Consider the following 19,146-nt stretch of genomic DNA (forward strand, 5'->3'; position numbering starts at 1 on the left):
AGAATGTAAGGTCATTGTTTTAGCTGTCGATGAAAAGGCAATAAACTGAGAAGATTTACTGAATGTGAGAAACAGATTTTTCTTTTTGGTGTTGTATGGTCATTTCTTCAGAATACCTAGTGATGACTTGTGGCTTGTGGCTTCAGAATAGCTAGTGATGACTTGTCCAAAGAAGAATGGAGTTACTAAGCCCAATAGAGTGAGATAATCAAGATTTCTCCAGGGTCAAAATCATTGGGTGATATCCTGACCCTGCTGAAATGAACGGCAAAACTCCCATGGACATCACTGGAGCAGGATTTCACTCATTAAAATAACACACCATTCAAATGTAATTTACCCAGTGTACCTGCTTTGTATTGTACTTAACGAGTGTTATATAAATAGGCTTGGCAGGATTAGATTTTAATCGGTAAATATCAGTAAACATTGTTTTGTCTGTACACACACAAACTGATGAAAAAATATTTCCATCAAAAATCATAGATATCTACAGGCAGGCAAAGAAAGAAAAATGTTGCTTGAGAACTTATTAGAGTTTGATTTAAGGCTATATACTTTGTGTATTTTTGCATGTGATGTTGACAATTTGTGGTTTAGCGGTTATAAAGCTTTAGCTTTTTGAATCTCAGTGTCTAGAGTCATTAAATAATTATTGTCCGTTTTTTTCAACCCAAAACTATTCATAAATATAAAGTGAATTCACTGAGGAGCTTTAGCCCCAATTTTTTTTCAGGATAGATTGTCAAGGGGACTTAAGGACCATTCACAAAACAGCTGAAGAGCTGGCGCCCCCTATAGACTTTATCCCTGTGGTTAGGTCAGTCACCTGGAATGTGGGAGACCAGGGGTCAATTCCCCACTCTGCCTGATGTGGATAATGGATTTGAACTTGGACTTCCATCTCTCAGGTGACTGCCCTAACCACTGGGCTGTAGCATAGCCTAGGGTACATGAGGGGAGTGGATGGATGTGTCTCAGTCTCTCCTATTGAAACTCTTCCACTTTGTTTAAATAATAAGAACATAAGAATGGCCATACTGGGTCAGACCAATGGTCCATCCAGCCCAGTATCCTGTCTTCTGACAGTGGCCAATTCCATAGGCTAGGGACACCATCCTTGCCCATCCTGGCTAATAGCCATTGATGGACCTGTCCTCCATGAACTTATCTAGTTCTTTTTTGAACCCTGTTATAGTCTTGGCCTTTACAACATCCTCTGGCAAAGAGTTCCACAGGTTGACTGTGTGTTGTGTGAAGAAATACTTCCTTTTGTTTGTTTTAAACCTACTGCCTATTAATTTCATTTGGTGACCCCTAGTTCTTGTGTTATATGAAGGAGTAAATAACATTTCCTAATTCACTTTCTCCACACCATTCATGATTTTATAGACCTCAATCATATCCCCCCTTAGTCGTCTCTTTTCCAAACTGAAAAGTCCCAGTCTTATTGATCTTTCCTCATATGGAAGCTGTCCCATACCCCTGCTCATTTTTGTTGCCCTTTTCTGTACCTTTTCCAAATCCAATATATCTTTTTTGAGATGGGGTGACCACATCTGCATGCAGTATTCAAGGTGTGGGCATATCATAGCTTTATATAGAGGCATTATGATATGTTGTGTCTCGTTATCTATCCCTTTCCTAATGGTTCCTAACATTCTGTTTGCTTTTTTGACTGCCGCTGCACATTGAGCGGATGTTTTCAGAGAACTATCCACAACTCCAAGATCTCTTTCTTGAGTGGTAACAGCTAATTTAGACCCCATCATTTTAATCATTGGACCAGGGACTTACATTTCGTTTTCCCACCTCCCAAGTGAATGCTCTAACCTCCAAGCTACAGATCCATGCTCTCTCTCTCTCTCTCTCTCTCTCTCTCTCTCTCTCTCTCTCTCTCTCTCTCACTGGTCCAATGACCATTCAAGTGCTCTCTCATCACAGAGCACAAAGAGATCTGAAACTGGCCACAGAAACCCCTAGAGAATTCTTCCTGTGGAGGGGCAATCCTCAGCCAGGGCAATGTCGATGGGTTGTCTGACGGGGATAACAACCTAGTTCAATCACCAGAGAATTGAGCATCAGAGTATAACAGCTTCTTGTTGCTATCAACTAGATGAATTGCTCTTTTAGGTCAAGTTGTACAGGTCTGGCCTGTGTATGAAGGTGTCATGTTCAAAACCTAGTGCTGTTGCATGTGAGAAGTTGTTACAGTTGCACATAACGGATATTAACTGTGTGTGTTTGTGTGTGTGTGTACACATGCACACTAGTAGCTGAGAGCCCCTTCTGTCATGAATTATGACAGATGCGCCAAGTCTCCCTCATATAACCAATGAAATTGCTGCATGCAAATTAGCTGTAGAGTAAGGGTGGTACTGGTAGAGTTACTCCGATATCACAATGGTCTAGGTCTCTCAGCATGACCTAGATACACACCTTGCTGTCACACAAGGGTAATTTGTGAAGTCATAATGGCTGAAAATTTCCAGATTGGATGGTAACAGACTGTGAATCCCAGCAATTATTGAACCTGGTGATATTCTGAACAAAAATAGCTCTCAGTTATGCTTATAGCTGCTTCCATCACTTCACGCTAACTCAACAGATGTTCTAGGCTGCAGAGTGACACAAAGACAGAGTAACGATCATGGAAATCTATCTATCCCATACAAACTTGTCTGTCTATATCTATCTATCTATCTACGTATCGATACATAAATAAATTAAATTACATTACAATTAAATCAAATCAAATTAATAAAAAAACTCTAGGGAATTCCATTTAAAAAAATCGTATGTTAAGGCTGGAATTTTCTAAGGGGCTTAAGGAAATCCAGCACCCAAATCCTATGGAATATCACTGTGAGTTGGGCACCTACATACCTTTGGCTCTTTTGAAAATCCCATCCTATTATATGCTCTTTGGCTGAGGTTTTAATGCTGCCATTGAACCATCCAAATCTTTCAGGCAGCTTTGAAAATTGCTCCCTCCCCCCCACCCCCATCCCCATGAGTGACAGAGATAGCACAGTGTGTGTCTCTCTCATCTGTTTCAGAACTGAAGAGAAAATGGCAGCTGCCTCCCACAGAATAGATCCTTGGGTCCAAGATTTGTGAGTCCATGGTCCCCTTCCCAACCTAGGTCCCAAATCTGGTGCCTGCCTTAATCCATCCCTGGTTACAGAGCCAGATACACCCTAACTCCACTGGAACATCTGCCTGAGAAAAGACTGAAGGCCTCATACACAAATTACCTAAGGGCATGGTAAATTTTCCAGGTCTGAATTACATAAAAACTTTCATTCTAGCAGTGTAAAGAGGCTTTGAAATGGGCATAAATTACAGTCACACCCACTTAACTGCTCCTTTAGCTGCCTGAATGGTGTAAGAGGTCTGCAGTGTGAATGGGAATCAGGAACTGGGTGCCTAACTCCCCTTCATCTCCTTTGAAAATCCCAGTCTAAATCAAGACTGAGTGTATTTCTAAAAGACCTGCTCTAATTCCACCGCAAGCTATTGGCCTCCATTCCTAGATTCCAAGGCCAGAGGGGACCACTGTGATCATCTAGTCCGACCATCTGTATAACACAGGCCAGAGAACTTCAGAAATCATTGGGTGAAAATCTCTGGCAGGTGCCATGCAGGCGGTGAGACTAGATGACCATAATGGTCCTATCTGGCCTTTAAATGTATGAATTAGAAATGGTCAGAAATTCTCCAGCAGAATGCACTTCCATTGGAAAATGCTGATTTATCAAAAGTGAAATGCTTCTTGCAAACATAGGTATTTTAGATGCATTGAACACCTGCCGCTCCCATTCACCTCTGCTGGATTTATGGCTGAGGTCAGCACCTCTGAAAACCAGGTCCAAAGTGTATGAAATTGGGCTCCTGAAAACCAGATGCACCCAAAATCAGAGGCTGCTTTTGGAATATGTTGCCTATATATGATTGTCCTTGTTTTGTGTGGTGGACTTTCATCTTCCAGGTAATTCTCTGCCACTGAGAATAAGCAGTTATCCTCATTATCTCTAACAAGGCCCTTTGGGGTTCATATGTGGTGGCAAACTTCTACAACCTAGAACACTTATTTATGCTAATCCCCAGTGCATTTTGTACTCAGAATCCATCATTTCCTTGCTCTTTGTGGGCCCCATCCTGGAAGGCACTAGCCACCCTCTATACACCAGCAGACTTCACAGGATGCACTCAACACCTGCTTAATTAATTTTTACACTTGAGCAACACAACTGGCTTTACTGTGAATTCTCAGTTGAGTAATCAATACTTGTGTGAGTAAGCATTGCAAGATCAAGCCCATGTATAAGCAAAATGTGCATGAAACTCAATGCCTAAGTACAGTGTAATCAAGTCCAGTAGGTTTAACACCCTGATCCTTCAGCCTTTATTTAAAAGAGTAACCCCTACTCCATGGGACTAATGGATAGAGTAAGGTTTATTGACCAGATAAAGCCTTGTAGGATTGAGAGATTATTTTAAGCTCCTTCCACATGAAAGAAGGGAGAGCCAAGGCAGGTGATATAATGGAAATTCAAGAGTTGTTTGTTGACTTCAGGCTATCCGCTGTGTGATCACTCTACGGGACTGGTCTCCCTAGACATGCCAGTCAGCACATACTTATAGGAGCCTGTTGAGCTACTGAACGAAAGACTTTATGTGCTCAAGGCAGGTGAGACACATCATTGAGTTGACCTGAGAGGAGACCCATGTTATTGTTCATGTTATTGTTTAACGCATGCATATAGAGTCACACGAGCACATGGCACTTTACAAAGGGATTACAGGCACAGATATGACTCTCCTCTTGCTACTGGCATAACTCTTATTTACACCAGTGTAAGTGAGAGAAGAACGAGGCCATGTCTACACTACAGCTGCTACGGCGGCACTGCTATGGCGCTGTAGTGTAGATACCACAGCGATGGAAGGGGTTTTTCCAACACTATAGTAAATCCACTCCTCTGAGACGTGGTAGTTAGGTCAACAGACGAATTCTGCCATGGACCTAGATCCATCTACATTGGGGGTTAAGTCAATCTAACTATGTCACCATAGGGTGTGAAATTTTTCACAGTCCTGAGTGATGTAGCTGTTGTCAGTTGCTGGCTATGTGGGGATTCTCTCTCTGTGCTGCACTGGCTCTGGCCAGGTAACCAGTATAGCAGACCTTGATCGAAGTGCCCAAGAAGACCACAGACTCTGTTCAGTGGCAAAGGCACTCGGCCAGGTTTATTGATGACAAAGCACGGCATTACTGCCCTATACATGCTACAGGTACACTTAATACATGTATGCCTGTGACAATGGACCAGCTCAGTGAGCGGCGGGACTTTCCACTCCCATCTCGGCCAGACAAAGACACCCCCTCTGTGACCCCTCTTTTATACACTGATACAAATAAGTTACATATCGCCCCTCTGACATGGTTAGTTATTATCCTTTACCTTGTACCTGTTGGTTCAATCAAAACATCTCTATCCATCACCCTGTTATCCTGACCTTATCTTTAAAAGGGGTCAGTGTATCCTTGTATAATCTATGGCAGTGGTTCCCAAACTGGGGTTCGTGAACCCCTGGGGGTTCGCGAAATGTTACAGGGGGTTCTCAGGAAAAAATTCCCTAATGGCGGACAGAGCTGTCCCTAGGGACCCTGGGCAGCCTGCGGCCAGCAGCCTGGAGCCTCTGGACTTCCAAGAGCTAAGCAGATCAAAGCAAGCATATCTATCACACTGAAGAGATTTAAACTTCAAGACTCCTTATAAGAAATGGAAAGGGAGGTGGATATTTTTTGCTGTTTTTAAAATTAAATAGGCAGCTAGTATTGTTTTTAAATTATGAAGAACAAGTTTAAGCTTTGTTGTAACGTGCGTTGTTTGCCTACACTGCTCAAGACCTGAATGCTTGTGTAGGAGGAACTCTGAGTTGGCTTCTTAAATACCTTCATGCTCTTTCACATCTGATACTCCTTGATGAAACATAGGAGCCTTGTCTTATAATAGGCTTATTCAAAGTGATACAAGCTACGAAAGTGAGATCTTGGAAGAGTGTTGCCGTTTTCATAATGTAATAAAAATACTGTAATGATAAATAATAATTAATAATAAATAGTGTGTAATAATCATGTCATAAAATTTTTTTTATATTTCCAAGATCACTGCTTTTATCATTTATACTCAGGTAAAGGAGAAAATCCCTGCAAATATTCATTTTTAAGAGGGGGTTCATGAGACTTGTGCTAGTGAAAGGGGTTCACAGGTTGTTGAAGTTTGGGAACCACTGATCTATAGGGAGTGTCTTTACACCATAACTTTGTATCAGGGTGTTCTGGTACTATCCTTCTGGAATGTGTTTACGTGAATACTTAGTGCCTAGGAGTGCTTGTGTTTTTGCAATGCCAGCCCTGTTCTTGCCAAGTTCATATATCAGAGAGTGAACCTGCAAGCAGGCATCTGCTTTGGAAAAGATCCTGACTTTAGTTCAGGCCTTAGGCCTTACACCGGGCCCCTCATACCAGGCCTCATGTCTCAGGCTCTCTCTTTCTACTATAGTAGCTAGGTCAACCTAATTTTTAGGTGTAGACCAGGCCTGAGACCCATGGTCCATGCAGCAAAGATCTCACTGTTTGGACTGATCAAGACAAGAGAAGTTGGTGTGGGAGGTAACAGCAGGCCATGGAGACAGATGGAGTGCAGAAGAATGAACAGGTTAAGGTGATGCCTGACTGGTACTTTATGAAGTCTATTGCCTTTCTTTCTTTCTTAGAAATGTAGGGCTGGAAGGGATCTCAAGAGGTCATCAAGTCTAGGCCCCTGTGCTGAGGAAGGACCAAGTAAACCTAGCTTAGACCATCCCTGACAGGTGTTTGTCCAACCTGTTCTTATAAACCTCCAGTGATGGGGATTCCACAACTCCCCTTGGAAGCCTATTCCAGAGTTAGGGTATGTCTACACTACGAGGGTAGTTCGATTTCTCTTAAATCGAAAATGTAGAATCGATATTGCAAAGTCGAACGTGTGTGTCCACACTAAGGACAGTAATTCAACTTTGTGAGTCCACACTAACGGGGGAAGCGTCGACATTGGAAGCGGTGCACTGTGAGCAGCTATCCCACAGTTCCCGCAAGTCCCCGCTGCCCATTGGAATTCTGGGTCGAGCCGCCAATGCCTTCTGGGTAAAAAAAAAAGGGTCGAGGGTGCTTTTGGGTAATTGTCGTCATCCGTCCGTCACTACCGCCCTCCCTCCCTCCCTTAATGCGCCGGCGGGAAATCAGTTCGCGCACTTTTCCGGTCAGTGACAGCGCAGACGCCACAGCACTGCGAGCATGGATCCCGCTGCGACCATCGCTGCAGTTGTGGCTGTTGTCAACGTCTCGCAGGTTATCATCCACCTTTCCCAGAGGCAGATGCAGATAAACCAGGAGAGGAGGCTACGGCACTGCGGTGAGGGCCTGAAGTCTGAGAGTAGCACAGGCCTGTCAGAAAGCACGGGACCCAGCGCCGAGGAAATCACGGCGACAATGGGTCATGTGGATGTTGTGGCACGGCGATTCTGGGCACGGGAAACAAGCACGGACTGGTGGGACCGCATAGTGCTGCAGGTCTGGGATGAATCCCAGTGGCTGCGAAACTTTCGCATGTGGAAGGGGACTTTCCTTGAACTTTGTGAGTTGCTGTCCCCTGCCCTGAAGTGCAATGACACCCGAATGCGAGCAGCCCTGACTGTCCAGAAGCGAGTGGCCATAGCCCTCTGGAAGCTTGCAACGCCGGACAGCTACCGGTCTCTCGCGAACCAGTTTGGCGTGGGCAAATCTACCGTGGGGGTTGTTGTGATGCAAGTAGCCAACGCAATCGTTAAGGTAGTGCTCTCAAAGGTAGTGACCCTGGGAAACGTGGAGGTCATCATAGATGGCTTCGCCGCGATGGGATTCCAAAACTGCGGTGGGGCTATAGATGGAACTCACATCCCTATCCTGGGACCGGACCACCAGGCCAGCCAGTACATTAACAGAAAGGGCTACTTTTCAATCGTGCTGCAAGCACTGGTGGACCATCGGGGACGTTTTACAAACATCAACGTCAGATGGCCGGGCAAGGTTCATGACGCTCGCGTCTTCAGGAACTCTGGTCTGTTTAGACGGCTGCAGGAAGGTATTTACTTCCCGGACCACAAAATAACTCTTGGGGATGTGGAGATGCCTACAGTGATCCTCGGGGACCCAGCCTACCCGCTAATGCCCTGGCTCATGAAGCCCTACACTGGCGCCCTGGACACTGAAAAAGAACTGTTCAGCTACCGGCTGAGCAAGTGCAGAATGGTGGTGGAGTGTGCTTTTGGCCATCTCAAGGGGAGATGGAGAAGCTTACTGACTCGCTGTGATCTCAGCGAAACCAATATCCCCATTGTTATAGCAGCTTGCTGTGTGCTCCACAATCTCTGTGAGAGCAAGGGGGAGACCTTTATGGCGGGGTGGGAGGTTGAGGCAAATAGCCTGGCATCTGATTACGCCCAGCCAGACAGCCGGGTGATTAGAAGAGCCCAGCGGGACGCGCTGTGCATCCGGGAGGCTTTGAAAGCTAGGTTCCACAGTGAGCAGGGTAACCAGTGACTTTTAAGTTTCTGTACAGAGAAGCTGAACCTGCGACCGTTTCTTTACCCAGTTAATGTTGACTATCCTCTCCAGTTACAGACCCCCTCCACCCCCTTCCAAAAAAATAAAATCAGTTTTATTTTGTTAATGAACACCGTTGTCTGTATTACTGTTTTCGCGGGAATGTTTGAAACCTGGGACGCAGACTGTGGTGGGGAGCGGGTGTAGTGTACTGATGCAAATGATCCTTCTAAACTCCAGGAATGACAGGATTCGCAGTGGCAGACTGGTTGTTTCAACGGAGCCTGCCAGCCCTCCTGAGCAGGACTGCGTGTATGTGGGGGCTATGTGACTGTATGGCAGGGGGAGGAGGGTTACAGATCCCCTGCTGCGTGGCTCTGTGATCCAGGACAAGGACCGCTGCATAAGATTTGTAACTGCCCTCCCCCGCAACAAAGTCACAGTGCAACCCCCCCCCCCCCCCACGCACAGAACATGAAAACCACCTCCCAGACTGACCAGGGTAACTAGTCACTGCACTGTGTATGTGCCCTGCTGCTGGACCTGCCCCCGCCTCTGTACCCTGCTAAAGGTGACTGTCCTGTCCAATTACCAAGCCCCTTCCCCCCGTTCAGACAGACTCTCCCTCAAAAGAACATGACTGAAACAGTAATGAACAGAAACGTATTTTTTATTAACAACCACACATGAAACTGGGGGGTGAAACTTGGACGGGGGCTTGGGTGAGGCGGGCAGGAAAGGACTTTTCAAATTTTGGGGAATGACAGCCTTCTGGTGCTTGAGCAGTCTGCAGGGGTGGAGTGAGAGTTTTCACGGCCTCTGCCGCCCCTCCTTCTTTGGACTTTGGGCGAGGGGGGTATGGGACTTGGTGGCGGGGGAGGGCGGTTACTGATAGACTGCGGCGGGGCTCTGTCCTCCTGCCTCCGTTCCTGCAGAACATCAACAAGGCGCTGGAGCGTGTCCGTTAACTCCCTCAGAAGTCCAAGCAGCGTTTGAGTCGCCTGCTGGTCTTCCTGCCGCCACCTCTCCTCACGTTCCATGTGTGTCCGGTGCATTTGGGACAAATTCTCCCTCCAATGGTTCTGCTGTGCTGCCTGGGCTCGGGAGCAGCCCATTAGTTCTGAGAACATGTCCTCTCGCGTCTTCTTCTTCCTCCGCCTAATGTGCGCTAGCCTCTAGGAGTGTGATGCCAGGCTGGGTTGGGAGACAGTCGCAGATGTGGCTGTGGGAATGAGAAAAAGGTAGTGAATTCCTCCGAAAGATAAATGTAGTTGTGAACAAAGAACATAGTCTTTCTCTGTGAACAAGACCATGCACCGCACCTATCACATGCGCACTCAGGACAAGGTCGAATTTTCGGACCTTGCCTTCAGTGCCTGGGGTTTTGCACTGCCGATCTGGGAAGCGTGGCAGGACACCGTAATCTCTGTAGCAGGAAAACATGGTAAGCCGTAGACTTGTGGCTGCTTAAACCTTTAGTAGTACCACTGGCCTCCTTTCACATTGAAAGCAATGCCAGTCTCTGCTGCCAGCAATCGGCCAAGCATGAACTCTGGCCCTGTCCCACCCCCTCGCGGATGTCCCAGGGAAAGATCCCTGTATGCTGCCCCTCTCCTGCCTCCACCGCGTGGCTGTAAACCAGCGGTTACAGTTCTGTAAAGGAACTTGCAAGCAGTCCCAATACTAACAGTCCCCTACCTAATTCAAAGCAGGTCATCATGAGCGACATAACTATCATGAGGATCTCGGACAGCAAGAAGGAAAGGATGCTTCGGGAAAGCCTGCAAAGGCCAGGGCCCTATGCCACCATGCTGTGCAAGGCAATGATCCCAGAGTACTTGCTTGTCTCCTGGCGCGGGAACGTCTCCTACTTCGGAGGACCCAGTAAGGCCCGCTCTCCCCAGGAACCTGATGAACAGGCTTTCCCATTACCTGCAGGAGAGCTTCGTCGAGATGTCCGTGGAGGATTATTGCTCTATCCCCGGACATATAGACCGGATTTTCATATAGCTGCAGTGGCAGGGACTAAAGAGTGGAGTAGCTTGGGCAGCAGAATCATGCACAACCGGACACTGTTCGATTTTTTTTAAATAGTTGGAACTGAATACTTAAGCGCCCAGGGTAAAGAAATCATGAAGCACACATTGTTCTTATTCTTAATATTCCAGTTTTGTTAAAAATAAATGTTTAGATGTTTAAAGCACTTACCGCTTGATCCTTCCCCTGAATCTGTGTCCGGGTTACATGCTGGGGAGGGTTGGTAGGGGATCTCTGTAAGGGTGATGAAGAGCTCCTGGCTGTCGGGGAAATCAGCTTGGTAAGCGCTGTCGACTGCCTCGTCCTCCTCATCTCCTTCCTCATCTTCCCCGTCCGCTAACATGTCCGAGGAAGCGGCCATGGACAATATCCCATCCTCAGAGTCCACGGTCAGTGGTGGGGTAGTGGTGGCGGCCGCACCTAGGATGGAATGCAGTGCCTCGTAGAAACGGGATGTGTGGGGCTGGGATCCGGATCGTCCGTTTGCCTCTTTGGTCTTCTGGTAGCCTTGTCTCAGCTCCTTGATTTTCACACGGCACTGCATTGCATCCCGGCTGTATCCTCTCTCTGCCATGGCTTTAGAGATCTTCTCATAGATCTTTGCGTTCCGTCTTTTGGAGCGCAGCTCGGAAAGCACGGACTCATCGCCCCACACAGTGATGAGCTCCAACACTTCCCGATCAGTCCATGCTGGGGCCCTCTTTCTATTCTGGGATTGCACGGCCATCTCTGCTGGAGAGCTCTGCATCGTTGCCTGTGCTGCTGAGCTCGCCACGATGTCCAAACAGGAAATGAGATTCCAACTGCCCAGACAGGAAAAGGAATTCAAATTTTCCCGGGGCTTTTCCTGTGTGGCTGGTCAGAGCATCCGAGCTCGGACTGCTGTCCAGAGCGTCAACAGAGTGGTGCACTGTGGGATAGCTCCCGGAGCCATTAGCGTCGATTTCCATCCACACCAAGCCTAATTCGATATGGCCATGTCGAATTTAGCGCTACTCCCCTCGTTGGGGAGGAGTACAGAAGTCGAATTTAAGAGCCCTCTATGTCGAACTAAATAGCCTCGTGGTGTGGACGGGTGCAGGGTTAATTCGATGTAACGGCGCTAAATTCGACATAAACGCCTAGTGTAGACCAGGCCTTAGAGTTAGAAATTTTTTCCTAATTTCTTTCTTTCTTTCTTTCTTTCTTTCTTTCTTTCTTTCTTTCTTTCTTAATTATTTTATTTTATTTTATTATCTCAAGGGGATTCATGACAGAATGACAGAATCATTGACTGAGGGATCGTGGGGGGAAAAAGTGGGTTTGGAAGAGGGATCTGAAGGAGTGGAGAGAGTTTGCCAGTGCTACAGGACAAGGGATGGTAGTTTAGGTGGAGACTGCAGCATGGCAAAAGTTACTAGTAGGAGAAGGAAACAAAGCAGGCATAGAAGCAGGTGGGACATGCAGTCTGAAGAGGAGAGAGATGAGCAGCCATGTAGACGTCAGGCAGTTAAGGGGGGGGGCAATGGAGTGCTGCTAACATTTAACATGGGGCTCCCACAAAGCTGCTCCTCATTAGCTTCTGTAGCTGGTGGTGATTGTGGAGGAGACAGATGAGAAATCCTCCTATTTGTTAGCCACCTTATTATTTGCATGGCTCTCACCTGGGATTCCCATAGGATGAAGACTGAAAATCCAAGACTGAGTAGATGAAAAGGGAAACAGAGATACCCATGATTGGGTAGCAGAGCTGGGAACAGAATGCAGCTCTCTGGATTCCCAAGCCAGTGCCTGCTTGGAAGGACCATGCTGCCACACGTTTTAAATGTGTCTTATAGCCCATTAGTAGGTAGTGTCTCTGGATGACTCCACTTCTATTAAGAACAAATCCTTGAGAATATTGCTGTCTTGTTGCTGAAATGGAAGCAGAATGCTGTTAGCTCATGGCATATCACAGTGTTTAACTTGTGCTGTTTGAAATGGTGTGTGTGTGTGTGTGTGTGTGTGTGTGAGCGCGCGCCTATCATGGCAAAAGAGGTACTCCACCCATCAGGTATGCTGAAGAGTTCCTTGATTATACTGGGAAGGGTGAAAGACAGGTGCTGATGATCAAGTTTAAATGATCAAGAAGGCTGAAATTAAACACTTCTGCAGCAATTGTCACTGAAATGCAGAGCCAGCTAAAAGGGAAGGGTGGGTGACAATAGGTTGCAGATTGTTGTGTCCTAAAGCATGGATGAGAATATGCTGAAGATGAGAGGTTTAGAAATCTTTGGAGAAAGCAGGCATAAACAGAAGGGCACCTACCATAAACAGAGGTGAATCAGCCTGCTAGCTTAGTAGTTTTAAAAAACAATCTAGAGGGGTCTTATTTAAATTAGGAATGGAGAGAAAGCTAGCAGGGAGAAAAGTCAATTAAAGACAAGTGTAAGAGAGGGTGAAGATATATGATAAGTGGCTGAACTGCTAACAAAATATCTAGTCTATGAATAAAAAAATATTATTCTATATGACTGGAGAGTAGCAAATAGAGACAGCCGCTTGGAAATTTTCCATCAAAACGTTTTTTCAACAGAAAATGCAGTTTTGTCAGAATCAAAATTTTCCACAGGAATTTCAGCCAAACATTTTCAATTTTTTTCCTGATGGAAAATTGGAATGAAATATTTTGTTCTGGATCAGGATGATTTGAAATTAAAATATCAGTTTGTCAAATCCAATCAAAACATTCAATTTCAGGTCAGTTGGACATCAATGTGCATCCAACTGAGCAGCCATGATAATTCACGGGAGCTGTAGTTCAGATGCCTCATGCCTTCTTTCTCCTCTGTGGGCTGGGCTCTCGGGCTGGACTACATCTCCCATGATGCACTGAGGACTCCCTTCTGGTTGAACCATTCAAAAATTCATAGATTCCAAGGCCAGAAGGGACCACTGTAATCATCTAGTCTGACCTCCTGTATAACACAAGCCATAAAACTTCCCCAAAATAATTCCTATTTGAATTAGAGAAGATCTTTTAATAAAACTCCCAACCTTGATTTAAAAATGTCAGTGATGGAGAATCCATCACAACCCTTGATAACTTGTTCCAATGGTTAATTACCCTCACTATTAAAAAATGTATGCCTTATTTCCAGTCTGAATTTGTTCAGCTTCAGTTTTCAGCCATTGGATCTGTTATACCTTTCTCTGCTAGATTGAAGAGTGCATTAAAAAATATTTGTTCCCAATGTAGGTACTCATAGACTGTAATCAAGTCATCCTTTAACCTTCTTTTTGTTAAGCTAAATAGATAGAGCTCTTTGAGTCTATCACTATAAGACATGTTTTCTAATCCTTTGGTCATTCTTGTGTCTCTTCTCTGAACCCTCTCCAATTTATCAACATCCTTCATGAATTGTGGTCACCAGGACTGGACACAGGATTCCAGCAGCGGACGCACCAGTTCCAAATACAGAGGTAAAATAACCTCTTTAAGCCTAGTCGAGATTCCCCTGTTTATGCCTCCATTGCAGTACATCAGATGAGATGTAATCCAGCCAGGGAGTCCAGCTCAGAGAGGAAAATGGGAGCATGAAGCACCCACACTACAACTCCCATGAATCACTGAAGCAGCTCAGGTGAAGAGAGTTTAACGTCTAACCTACCCAAAATGAAATGTTTCAATTTGGTTAAAAAAAAATAACCCAAAATGTATCAATCTGAGAATGTTTATTATTAGGGGAAACAGGTAGACACATGCCTCTGGAGGAGAACCAAGATCTTCTGTCTCCCACTCCTTTGATTTTTTTTTTTTTTTTGCCTTAACACTAAGACCATCCATCATTCCCATGCATAGAATTTCACAAAATGAAATCGCTTTCATTTAACCCCTTGCAGGAGAGCTCCTCTTCAAGCAGAGAAATGGACAATGGGACAGTGGTGACCAAAGTCAACCTTACAGGACTTTTCAATCGCCCAGCCATTCGCTTCTCCCTTTTTGTTGCCTTTCTGTTGATCTACTTGATAACCCTCTCTGGCAATGGCCTCATCTTCGTAGCCATAGGGACTGAGGCTAAGCTGCACAACGCCTTGTATTTCTTCCTCAGCAACCTCTCCTTGTTAGACATCTGCTACCCCACTGCTCCATGCTCAAAGTGTGGGAAAACGTCTTGTCAGAGAGCAACACAATTTCCTTCACTGGCTGCTGTTGCAGCTCTCTGTCCTGGTGTCTCTTGCAGGGATGGAGGTTTTCCTCTTGGCAGTGATGGCCTATGATTGGTACGTGGCCGTGTGTAACCCTTTGCTGTGTGCGGTCATTATGAACAAGAGACTCTGCATTCTGATGATGGCCGGGACATGAGTCACTGGGTTCCTCGCTCCCTGCTGCATACAGTGCTTACCTTCTCCCTGTCTTTCTGCCACTCCAATAAAGTCAACCAATATTACTGTGACATTCCCCCAGTGCTGGCTTTATCCTGCGCTTCCACGTACCTCACAGATATGGTGGCCCTTATCGTAGGGGGAATATTCAGCGTGGGGGCCTTTCTGGTCACCCTTTTCTCCTACATCCAGATCGCCTCGGCCATCCTGAAGATCCAGTCGGCTGAAGGCAACTGCAAGGCCTTCTCCACCTGCACCTCACACCTCGCAGTGGTGTGTCTGTTCTATGGCATGACCATCTTCACCTACATATGCCCCTCGTCAAACCACTCACCAGATCGGGACAGGCTGGTGGCCATGCTGTATGGGGTCCTCACCCCCATGCTGCACCCCATTATCTACACGCTGCAGAATGCGGAAGTGAAAGGGGCCTTGAGGAGAGTGATGGGTCATAAATGTCACTAACATCAGGGAATAGGCATTTGAGGTAGCCCATTGTAGCCTCTTTGCTGACCTTCACTGGGGGACTGGTCAGCCATCGGAATGAGATTTTCAAAGCCACCAAAGGCTTTTGGATGTGCAGTTCCCATTATGTGTGATGGAAATTGTGCCTCCAAATCCCTTAGGCAACTCTGAAAATCTCAGCCTGGGGTTCCCAGTTCCACTGAAGTCACAGGGTTCCTGGAGTTCTCACTCAGGGCCTGATTCTGCGATCCCTATGGGGCCTGATTCCCCACTGTTCTACTCCAGTGCTAAGTCTATATGACTTCACTGAACATTGATGGAGTTACACAGCACAAAGTGGAATAAACCAGTGGTAATTCAGGCACATTAGGTAGTGACTTAACACTGCGATTTTCAAAGGGGTTTAAAGGAATTAGATGATGAACCCCATTAACTTTTAATGGGAATTGGACTCCTGACTCCCTTTGGCCCCTTTGAAAATCCAAACTTCACTAAAAAATACTCCCATAGATTTAAATAGCACTTCGGAGACCAAGGCCCTAGTCCTGCATTTTAACTTCCATGGGGCGCCATGCAGGAGCAGGATGCAGCAGAGCAGCTCATGAGATCTAACACACTCCCCAGTCTGAATAAGGGTTGTAGAAAATAGGTCGTCATTTTGAGCTGAGTCCTTATTCCAGCACAACGTTGACTTTCATGAGCGTTGAGGGAGTCAAACATCTTATGATTAGTTCTCATTAGTTTTGAACCTCAATTAGTAGAGTCACAGTGAATCAAAGTAGGTTTTTTTAATTAGCAATATGTAAAAAGTCATGGCAACAATAGATCAGTCATTCTAATTTCCTACACATGGGTTAAGGAGGTACTTTCAGTTTAAATGGTGCTTTGTGTGAGCACCTTTAACTGGTTGAAGGTATTTTTGATCAACAATGTCTATTGGATTTTTTGAATTCATGAGATAATATATGCTAACCTAATTCTCTGCAGTAGAGCTGGCCACAAAATTTCCAACAAAAAAATTTGCAATGGAAAATAGGGTTTAATCAAAAATTATTTTACTTTTTTTTTCCCCAGGAGAAAAATATTGTGTTGAAAGTCTGGAAAAGAAACAATTTCAGTGAAAATGAAATATTTCTGCAAATAAAATAATCTCAACATTTGTTGGTGTTTCTGAAATTATTTGTTTCAAAACTGTGGGATTTTCTGCACTTCCTGTCTGTTTTCCAACTTGCAAAAGTTACCTAAGTAAGTTGAGCACATAAATAGCACTTTCACTTTTCCCAACTGGAAAATTTTGGGAAATGGTAAGAAAGTGTGAGAAGGAGGGTGACAAAAAATCTTTCCCACATTTTCAAAATTTCCCATACTGTAATTTCCTGGTGGAATTTGTCAAATGGGAATTTTTCCTGTAAAAATTGTCATGGCAAAAATCCTAGTTTTCCAACTAGATGTAATAATCACAGATGTAGATCCTAGTGTACATTGTCCTTTGACTTCAGTAGAGTTCCACTGTCTTACACCACAGTGCTTCATGTCTGCTTGTCAAAGCAATGTTTTTGCTTTAACATAAGGTCCAAAATTCTACCTATTGGCACACACCTTCAATTTGTTTGTAATTTTGTTTTTTAAAACATCAAAAATAAAGACAATGATATGGCTTGACTTCCTTCTGTATTTTAAATGGAACTTATTTTGCAAATAATTACATCCATTGACAGCTCTCACATCTATTTCTACAGACATTAGTGAATGAAACTTTCCAAGCTCCTCTGATGTACACAATGGATCTGGTAAGAAAATGGGGGTGAAAAATCACTAAAATGTTCATGATTTCCACCCTCACCCTGTTTCTAATCCAAACCTCATTTGACCAATATTTTCCAACCATCTCTATTACACCTTAGTGTAATGCAAAGATGTGACTATGAAGAACATTCTAGACATGGATAATTAACTGAGTCAGACAAACCAGATTATTAGGGCTGGTCAAAAATTTTCCATCAAAACTTTTTTCAGAGAATTGGGAGTTTGATTAAATGAAATTTTTCATGGAAAGTATATGCTTCCCTTGTAAATTATTGATTTTTCATCAGAACCTGAAACGCCCAAAACAAAAAACCAAATTTTGGAGGGTGGTCGTTTTTGTCTGAAAATTTTTTAGTTTTTGGCCAAAAATTGTTCAGTTTTCAGCTGAAATATTTTAGATTTTGATTGTTGAAAATAATTGGTTTGGGGGGTATCCATTTTTTTTTTTTTTTGACAAAAACTCAACATTTTCCCTGGGGAAAAAAAAACCAAAAACATGTTCCGACCTGCTGTATAGATTTTTTGTTTGTCAAAACCTGTTGTGACATAGTGAGTAATGAGAGGTTGATATTGGATGATTGTTCTGTATTTCCAAAGTCCCATATATAATATTCCATTATTTTCTTCTATCATTCCATCCTTTTCACGCAGAAGGCTGAGATTTTCAGAGGCCCCTAAAAAATGTTGATGCCTCAATTCCCATCAGTTTTGAGAACTGGGCTTCTAAATTCCTTAGGCAGCTTCAAGAATTTCAATCATTGACTTCTCCACATTTATGGCGGTATTGCTGAGTCCACAGTTAAAGTGGAACACCTTTTGTGTGCAGAAAAGGCCTTCTCCACACAGGGATTTGCAGCCATTTAACTGAATCAGAATTTGTCTACATGGAGAGTTGCATTGGATTGGAAATTCAATCTGATTTATTTCAAGCAATGCAAACCCCATCTGTCGACACTCTTATTTTCTTTTAAGAGTGGCTTGTTTTGGTTTAGTTTAAGTCAATTAGGAACAAATTTAAGCTAAAAAAATGAAAAGTGTTCAGAAAAGAGCTATGAGACTATTTAAAGGTCCAGAAAACCTGCCTTAGAGTGAGAGATTTAAGAAGCTCCATGTATTTAGTTTATCCAAGAGAAGGTTAAGAGTAGATCTGGTCAGGAATTTTTCTGAAAAACTTTTTTCCAATCGTAAAATGCCGACTCGTCAAAATCAAAACTGTTTATTGAAACCTATCAGTTCTGATGATGTTTCTCACACTGCAAACAAGATCCTAGAATAGCCAATGGTGGTTAGGGCCATCACGAGGGATGTTGGTGATGCTGGTTCAAGTTCTTACCATAAGGAAATTTTTTTTTAACAATGAGCACAATTAATTATTGGAACAACTTATCTAGAGATGTGGTGAATTCACCATAGCTTGGAGTCTTTAAATCAAGACTGATTTCTTGTCTTTCTAAAAGATATGTTCTAGCTCATACAAAATTGATACAGGAATCACTAGTTCTTTGCCCTGTGTTCTTTAGGAGGTCAGAGTTGATTTACTAATGGGCCCTTCTGGCCTTAAAATCTATGAATTTATGAATAAGCCACTCATAGCCTGCAATAAGTGTGTCCACACTGGGGTTTGCACCAGTTAAACTAAACTGGTTTAATTAAAATGGTGCACATTTGTGTGTAGAGAAGGCCTCAGTTTAAAAACTGCAATTTAAGTTAAACCCAGTGCTTTTTCTGTGTGTGGAAAAGGCTTGGAAAAGAGACAAAGAGAACATGTGAGTTCTTAAAAAACATTTGACATCAATACAATGAGGAATGATTCTTTCCAGACCCCATGAGATATAAAGATGATTTAATGAGCCCATCTGAGA

General features: G+C 44.2%; 1 pseudogene; it reads left to right on the forward strand.

Moving 5' to 3' along the window:
- Positions 1 to 7,345: 7,345 nt before the first annotated feature.
- On the forward strand, positions 7,346 to 15,478 carry LOC135887501 (olfactory receptor 5V1-like; annotated as a pseudogene).
- The last annotated feature ends 3,668 nt before the right edge of the window (positions 15,479 to 19,146 follow it).

This window comes from Emys orbicularis, chromosome 13 (genome assembly GCF_028017835.1).
Source record: "Emys orbicularis isolate rEmyOrb1 chromosome 13, rEmyOrb1.hap1, whole genome shotgun sequence".
Classification (NCBI taxonomy): Eukaryota; Metazoa; Chordata; order Testudines; family Emydidae; genus Emys; species Emys orbicularis.